The sequence below is a fragment of the Vitis vinifera genome, chromosome 11 (genome assembly GCF_030704535.1).
Source record: "Vitis vinifera cultivar Pinot Noir 40024 chromosome 11, ASM3070453v1".
Lineage (NCBI taxonomy): Eukaryota > Viridiplantae > Streptophyta > Magnoliopsida > Vitales > Vitaceae > Vitis > Vitis vinifera.
In genome coordinates, this window is record NC_081815.1 from 16659727 (window position 1) to 16667792 (window position 8066).

At 32.8% G+C, this 8066-nt stretch overlaps 2 non-coding genes across 2 annotated transcripts; both read left to right on the top strand.

Moving 5' to 3' along the window:
• On the top strand, window positions 1-110 carry MIR169U (microRNA MIR169u). Its single transcript, NR_127781.1, has one exon. It is a non-coding gene; the product is annotated as a microRNA MIR169u (primary transcript).
• Window positions 111-5730: 5620 nt separating this feature from the next.
• On the top strand, window positions 5731-5839 carry MIR169R (microRNA MIR169r). Its single transcript, NR_127778.1, has one exon. It is a non-coding gene; the product is annotated as a microRNA MIR169r (primary transcript).
• Window positions 5840-8066: the final 2227 nt, after the last annotated feature.

Consider the following 8066-nt stretch of genomic DNA (forward strand, 5'->3'; position numbering starts at 1 on the left):
AGGGTGGAATTGAGTCAAGGATGACTTGCCGTTATATATTTGCAGAAGGGCACGCAGGGGCCTTTAGCTATGTGTTACCGGCAAGTTGACTTGACTCTGTTTGGCCCTCTCCTTCTCATGTGAAGCTCTGTGGACTATCGATCGGTTCTGCCAGAAAGCTATCACCAAGAAAGTGTAACACTAGTAGGGTCCAAACCATGGCTAAACCAAGAGCTAAAACAAATCTTTTTTTCGTTTCTTCTTTTCTCCTTTTCCTTTGTTTATTTACATTATTATTGTTATTAATTTTCCTCTTTTTTTTTTTTTGGGTAACGTGTTAGGAGAATATAGTGATTAAACTCTTGATCATGCAAAGGTGAGCATGAAAATATTTTCTTCTCTTTCATACCTCTTTTTTCTCAACTATATATGTTTTACATATACCAAAATAAGCCGTCATGCATGCTCATGCAGGTTCTTTATTAACCGGGAGATTGGATCCCGATTCTTCAGTCATGATCCAAGTGCCACCAAAGAGAGTTGTTTACTATAAATTCAAAATCATTAAATTTTCATTCAAGAACATTGTTCAGAAAGCATTTCTAGATTGGACCAGCAGAAAAAAATGAGGCACCTCTTGACTTTGGAGCTCATCAGCGCACAGATATCATTTGGAGAGCTATGAACTAAATCCCAGAAAGCCAATCAATTGACATATGGCTGCTAGTGCATGAGCATCTATCAACCATGCTGACAGAATTTTGAAGGCATATAGAAAGGGATGGAATGTAAAAATGATTTACTATGTAAGTCAAAAAACTACATAAATGTTGGATTAATTAACAGTAAATTATAAAGATGTATCTTTGTTGTGTTCAATTCCCCCTCCTTAGTAGAATAGCTGTATGTCAAATATAAATTTAATAAGAAATGGTAATGAACACGATTCTTGACTTACAGTATGTCTTGGGTGATGAACACCTCGCTAGTGGTTTTCAAGTGATTTTGGAAGTATTTTCGTGCTATTCACACCCCATGATCGCCCAATTTGGAGCTACCCTAGAAAGCCGAGCTCTTTTATGTTTACTATGTGTTTTTGGAGATGTTTTTTAATCTGCTTTCATTTAAATTTGGTGAGTTTAAAAGTCCAACTAGTGTCCAGAACTGGGGCATATCAGAAAGCAAAGGTTGGAAACCCTAGATTCCCACCTTCAGCCATGAGGATTTGCTTTCCAAATGCCTTCCTGAAGTATTATCTTTTGATGCCCTCATCTTAATTTCACAACTCGAATCCATACCCTTGCCCTGAAATTTGAGGTGTGTGAATTTTGGGTTGTTTGGATCATTAGATCTCCACTTATGCTTTAAGATGGAGGTGTTTTAGAGGTTATTGATACTGGGCATGGGGTTAAATACCAAATTTCCAGATGAAGAACCAACTCAGTTTTTTCTCCATTTTGGAGGCCTCTTGTCCTTTGTCACTTCTAGGGTTTAAATTTTCTCATTCTCCTTCATGGATTAACCCAGATAAATTTATGGTTTAGCTCTAGTTTGGATTATTCTTGCTTTGTGCATCATCCATCTAACTATGGGACTCCATTTATGTAGTATTACTCCACATTTTCATATGTATTTTGGTAGTTTGGTTTCAATAATGGAGATATTTATGCTTTCTTTATTTAACTAGCTTCCTTGTGCTAGGGTGATGGCCACATAAGGCGTGAACTCCAATGGTTGCATGTTTTGTATCAAACATTATGAGTTTAAGGTTGAAATCTACATTTTGTTTTTGTATTTATGCTTTATCCCTTGTTTTCAACCCTTGTTTTAGATTATGAAGTGCTTAAGAAATACTTTAGGTGTTTGAGTTTTGAGTTATTCTTCTTCCTTGAAGCCTTACTTTAAATTATGGAATACTTGTGGACACTTTGGGTGCTTAATTGTGTTGTTAATCACTTGGTTTTGTCATGACTTCTTTTCATAATTTTAGATCTTGAGTTGGTGATTTTGAAGTTTGTGTGTTTATTATCAGAGGCAAAACATCTTGTAGAGAACATGTTTCTGAAAATGAAAAAGTGATTTTAAAGTTATATCTTAAAATTTTAGTCAGTCGCTTCCCTTATTATATTTGGTGTTTGGTGCATAAGAACTTGGGAGGGAACTCTAAAAGGATGTTCATTCCCTAGTGTGTTTTATATTTTTTTTTAATTACTTCAATATGCTTCAATTTCTCCTATCTTTTGAAAAACGTCAACACCAACCATTCTACTAATTTCTATCCATTTCACTTTCATTTATCTCTAACATCCTCTCGATACTCTCTCTTCTTCTTTTTCCCCGTGGATCGACACTTGGCTCATTGTTTTTTTTTTTTTCCTTTTGCAACCAAATCCTTGCACTTAAGGTAGAAGTGATCACCATTTGTATATAAGATTATTAGAACTAAATTCATAATAATCATATTTTTTAAAGTTTTGCTTCTCCTTTCTACTACACCATTGTGTGGTGGTGTATAAGGTGCTATCGTTTGTTGGATGATACCATTTTGTTCACGAAAATTAGTTAAACTTGTTATTAATTTATCGAAGGTTTCAATATAATTGGTTTTTTACTTCATTTTTTTAAGATTTAAATTTATCAAAAGTTTCATCCATAGAAGCAAGAAGATAAATCATGCAATATCTTGTATAATCATTAACTAAAGTAACAAAATATTTTTTACCTCCTCTAATTGGAATATATTTAAGTTCACACACATTTGGTATATATTTCAATATTTTTAAAAGGTTATTAACGAATTTATTTCAATGCAAGTTTCACACTTACATAATCCATCAATTTTAGACTTAGGAATTAAATTTAAATTCATTAATTTAGTCTCGTGCCATAAAGAGTAGCATTAAAAAAATATAAGCAAAAAAAACATTATTTATTAATATATATATATATATATATATATATATCATGTTTAAATAACAAAACACATTCCTACAAAGGCCCCATTTTTGGTGATGACACATTTACCTGATTCAATCCCTGTCTTAATGCCCATCCCAAGACCATATTTTAGTGCTTTAAATTAGGTTAGTATTTTTGTTTCATTCATGTACTAGTTCCACTCAACTCACTGTCTTCAATCTATATTGTTGTAATCAACTTCAAGATGCTTAAAAGGCTATGTTGGTTATGGTAACTAGGTGTTTGGAGTACTATAACAATGCAATGGTTATTTACAACTAAATAAAATGAAAATTTATGGCAAAATGTACTTGCAAACAACAAAAAGAAAAAAAATGTGGGCGGAAGGGATGTTCAAATGCCTCTTAGGAAACATACGTTCAATGTCCCATAGACATTTAGACATTCTATATGGGGATGTTCAAATATTTCATCACTATTCAAATATCTACAACAATTTGAACTTTACTTGGCTAGGTGATTTTTTCCCTATTTTACAACAATTAATATTTTCAAATGCACATTTTGGTAAATTTACCTTACCTAAAATGACTCTAAATAAGACTAAGGTTTTTCCTAAAAAACATAGGGCCTGTTTGAGAACTGTTTTCAAGAACAATTTTCTATTTTTTAGAACAAAAAAATTGGAAAACACATTTGGCAACCAAAAAATAGGATATTTTCAGATAATATCTTTTAGTTGTTTTAACTTGTTTCTTAAAAGTTGTTTTAAAAAATAATTATACAAACATATATAATGATTAAAAATAAAGTTGTGGACATAAAAACTATTTTTAAAACTTATTTAAAAATATTAAAAACATGTAAAAAACATTTGAAGTTCCTAAACAAACTTTGTTTTACAAAACATCAAAGAACAATTTCAAAAACTATTTTTGAAATCTATTTTGAAAAACAGTTACCAAACAAGGTCATAGTCCTTAGACTTTATTGGTGTTAATACATATATTGCAAATATAGTCAATTACTTTGCCCTCAAATGTGTAACTCTCAAAAGCTTCCAAGATTGTAACTTGAAAGCCTTTTGGGTAGAAAGCCAAGATGATGCATAAATCTATAAGCTACTTGATACAAGCTTTGAGGTGTTTTGCTAAGGAGCACAAGGTACTATATCGTAGATGTGATAAAGAGCATAGGTACTAACTAGTATAAGACCATTATGCTATTTTTTATTCCCAAAAAATACTAAGAAAAAAAAATTATAAGAAAAATGATTTTCTTATATTTGGTTGTCCTATGAAAAATATCAAAGAAAATCAAATATAATAAATTTATACATCTTCAAATTATTTAATTTTTACTTGGAACCGTTAAAATAAGTGAAATGAGTATGAAGTAGTATATAAAAATAATTTATTAATTTTAAATCTATTTTTTATTTTCCTTCCTTTTTTCTTTCCTTCCACTTTTCCTTTCTATTTTCTTTTTTCTCACATTTTCCCTCGAATTTTCTAGGAATCAAACATAGCCATAAGAATGGTGCATCCAAATAAAATAAAATTATGTCCTTCTGTTTAGATTTAATGGAGTTAATATTTTGTGATTGTTTGACCTAGGACTTTTCAATCTATAGAGTTTTTGTATAGGTAGTTCTTTCTTGTATATATATCTCTTATCCATTGCATAGATAGATTAGTCTTATATTCCAATTTGAATTAATTTACATCTAACAAAATTTGAATTAAAAATATTGGGATACATAAAGCTTAGACTAACTATTGACTCTCCCCTAGGTAGATCAATCTGTCAATTAAGAACAGACTTTCACATATTTTTCCTATCAGCACAATGCTTGTATTTCTCTCCCTTATATCAGGAACATGTAGAACATGACATAAGGTAAGTGTCCTCCTTGCAGTGAATCTCATTCCAACCTTGCTTTGGCTTCACTTTCAACTTTCAATTAAAGCCAAAAACAAGAAACAATCCCACACAAGGCTTATTAAGCTTAAACTACTCATATTAAAAGTTAAATATTTAAACTAAATAGTTTAGTGCTTCTCAGGGACTTGATAATACTCCAAGATTAATCATTCATTATGTAAAGATGCATGATTATCAGAATACGGAGTATTAAGGCTTTCTTACTCAAATGGATTAGTCACTTCACACGCACAGCTTCTTACTATGAACAGTTCAAACACCATTTGTCGACATGCTTACATTGCTGGCAGTTTATGTGGTCTATCAACAAGTGGACGTGAAAAAAAATCAAAAACCACTTTAATTATCCAAAGGCATATACAAATTTCCTTGATGATTATTCTTTTTCTCATAAGATAGCTACAAAAATATCGACACGTATACCACAAAGTAAATTCCAACCATGAACGATCCTCCTCTTTCAAGCAGACGCAAATCCAAGAGATTCTATTCCCATATTCATAATCTAGCATTTCAGCCGATCAAACACTCTCTCTCCACCATACAGGGGGTTCATATTTCTCATGTTGAGCAAGAAATTGGCACAAGTATAAGAAAAGGCTTATGGATAAAATGAGAATATGAATGATTCCCTTTAGGTCGCACTATAGCACTTGCCTTAGCCAGTCAACCAGTATAGAGAATAATTAGGATGTCGGCACTCCTCTGCCTATATAAACGTTAACAATGTTGCATTACAAGACAAGGATTTGAGAAGCTAGGATACAACATCAAATTAGTGCTAGCTAGCTACTCCACATTTTGCAGGTGTGAAAATTAATTTCAAATAGTTGTCTGGTTCTTGATGCTTTGTTTTGTGTCCTAAGAGTTTTGCATGAAGAGGTAGAGAGGGTGGAATTGAGTCAAGGATGACTTGCCGATATATATTTGCAGAAGGCATGCAGGGGCTTTTAGCTATGTGTAACCGGCAAGTTGACTTGACTCAGTTTGGCCCTCTTCTTCTCATGTGAAGCTCTGTGGACTATCAGTGCTGCCAGAAAGCTACAGCCAAGAAAGTTTAACACTAGTAGGATGCAAACCATCCCTAAAAAAGAGCTAAACCAAATCTTTTTTCATTTCTTCTTTTCTCCTTTTCGTTTGTTTATTTACATTATTATTGCTAATAATGTTAGGAGAATAGTGATTAAACTCTTCATCACGCAAAGGCGAGCAGGAAATTATTTCCTTCTCTTTCAGACACCTTTTTCTCAACCATGTATGTTTTACAGAAACCAAAATAAGATGTCATGCATGCACATGCAGGTTCTTTATTAACCAGGAGATTGGATCCTGATTCTTCAGTCATGAACCAAGTGCCACCAAAAAGAGTTGTTTTCTATAAATTCAAAATCATTAAATTTTCCTTCAAGAACATTATTCAGAAAGCATTTCTAGATTGGACCAGCAGAAAAAAAAATGAGGCACCTCTTGACTTTGGAGCTTATCAGCGCACGGATATCATTTGCAGAGCTCTGTTCTAAATCCCAGAATGTCAATCAATTGATGTACGGCTGTTAGTGCATGAGCATCTATCAACAATGCTGACAGAATTTTGGAAACATAAAGAAAGGGATGAAATGTTGTAATGATTTACTATGTAAGTCAAAAGGCTACACATATGTTGGATTAAATAACAGTAAATTATAAAATGATGTATCTTTGTTGTGTTCAATTCCCCTCCTTAGTAGAATGGTTGTATGTCCAATGTAAATTTAATGAGAAATGGTAATGAACACCTCGTTATTGGCTTGATTTTTGAAGTATTTTTATGCAATTCACACCCCATGATCACCCAAGTTGGAGCTACCCTGGAATTCCAAGCTTGTTTATGTTTCCTATGTGTTTTTGAAGATGTTTTGAATCACTTAAATTTGGCGAATTTAAAAGTCTGAACGGTGTGCAGAACTTGGGCATATCAGAAAGCAAAGGTTGAAAATCAGAAAAATTGCACCCTAAATTCCCACCCTCAGCCATGAGCATTTGCTTGCCAAAAGCCTTCCTGAAGTACCATCTTTTGAGGCCCTCAGCTTAATTTTGCAACTCAAATCCACACACTTTGCCCTGAAATTTGAGGTGTGTGAATTTTGGACTGTTTTGGATCATTAGATCTCCACTTATGCTTTAAGATGGAGGAACGTTGTAGAGGTTATTGATACCAGGCATGGGGTTAAATACCCAATTTCCAGATGAAGAACTTGATTGTTTCTCCATTTTGGAGGCCTCTTGTCCTTTGTCACTTCAATTAAATTTTCCCATTCTTCTTCATGCCCTAGATTAGTTTAGGGTTTAGCTCTATTTTGGATTATTCTTGCTTTGTGCATCATCCATCTAACTTTGGGACTCCATTTATGTAGTATTACTCCACATTTTCATATGTATTTTGGCTGTTTGCTTTCATTCATGGAGCTATTTGCTTTATGCTTTCTTTGTTTTAACTAGCTTCCTTGTGCTAGGGTGATGTCCACATATAAGGAGTGAACTTCAATGGTTGTTTTGTATAAAACATAATGAGTTTAATGTTGAAATCTACATTTTGGTTTTGCATTTATGGTTTATCCCTTGTTTTCAACCTTGTTTTAGATTATGAAGTGTTTAAGAAATACTTTAGGTGCTTGAGTTTCACATCTCTTGACTTACAGTTGCTATATCTTCATTTTATAATTTTAGGGTTTTAGTTGCAATTTAGAGTGTGATTAATCTTCTTCCTTGAAACTTTATTTTAAATTATGGAATACTTGTGGACACTTTGGGTGTTTGTATTGTTAATCATTTGGCTTTGTCATGACTTCTTATCATAATTTTAGATCTTGAGCTGATGAGGAGTTTGTGTGTGTTTATTGTCAGAGGCAAAACCATCATGCAGAGAACATGTTTGTGAAAATGAACAAGTGATTTTAAAGTTATATCTTCCAATTTTATTCACTCCCTTCCCATATTGTATTTGGTTTTTGGTGCATAAGAACTTGGAAGGGAACTCTAAAAGGATGTTATTTATTCCCTAGAGTGTTTTATATTGTTTTTTGCTTTCATATGGTTCAATTTCTCCAATGTTTTGGAAAACCTCTAACCAAACATTCTACTAATTTCTATCCATTTCATTTTCATTTACCTCTAAACTTCTCCTTGGTAGTCTCTTTTCTTCTTTTTCCCTGTGGATCAACACTTGGCTCATTGGGTTTTTTTTT